Source organism: Nematolebias whitei, chromosome 19, assembly GCF_014905685.2.
Source record: "Nematolebias whitei isolate Nwh7 chromosome 19, NemWhi1, whole genome shotgun sequence".
NCBI lineage: Eukaryota > Metazoa > Chordata > Actinopteri > Cyprinodontiformes > Rivulidae > Nematolebias > Nematolebias whitei.
Window position 1 is genome coordinate 6,526,425 of NC_056516.1, and position 963 is coordinate 6,527,387.

Genomic DNA, 963 nt, shown 5'->3' on the forward strand with positions numbered 1-963 from the left:
AGTGCTTGATAGGAATTATAAAAAGGTATAAAATATTAAATCCAACAAACAGCAGGCCCAATCGCTGGTAGAACCTGTTTGAACAATGCTGCTGGGATGGGGTCCAATGGTGATCCTGATGGCTTCATGTGACCAGCAACTTTGTTTAACAATGGGAGTGTGATTGGTTTGAATTGCCTGAAAGTAGCAGAACACGAAACAAAAGCTGATAGGTCGACTAAGGAGCGGGGGATGGAGGCCCTGATCAACTCCACTTTGTTAACAAAGAATTTAGTGAAGTCATTGCAGGTGTCAACAGAGGCCTCCATACATGAATACGAAGGGACATTTAGAATGGAATTTACTGTTGTGAATAGGGCGCGGGGGTTGTGTCTATTTGAGTTGATGAGTTGGGAGAAATATTTGTTTTTTTCAGATTTGACAGTGTTCTGGTAATTTTTTAAACAGGTTTTGAACAAAATGAAAGAAACCTGGAGATGGTCCTTATTCCACCTGCACTCAGCTCTCCTGCACAGGAGTCTCGCTGCCCTGGTGGTCTCATTCATCCATGGGTGCTGAGCTCTCCTTGGTTTCCTGACTTTTAGTGGGGCCACCAGATCCAAGATCTTAGTGCAGGTCACATTGTGGTTACTAAGCAGCTCCTGAGCACCGACACAGGCAGAGGTTTCAGGTGTTGTAGCAGCAGTGGTAGTAAAGGCAGAGGAAAAACGAGCAGCAGTTGAAGGGTTAAATATACGACAGGTCCTGGGTGGAGCGGGAGATTTAGAGACACGAGCAAGAGGTATTACAAATGAGATTGGTTTGTGATCAGACATGACAGCATCCCCAATTTCCAGATTTAGCACAGAGACACCACAAAACAAGCGCATTGAAACATTGAAGTCCCTTTCGAACACTAGATGGGCTGCACATGCTTATGCCACACAGGCAGTGCATATTAACTATGCAAACATTCAAAAATCA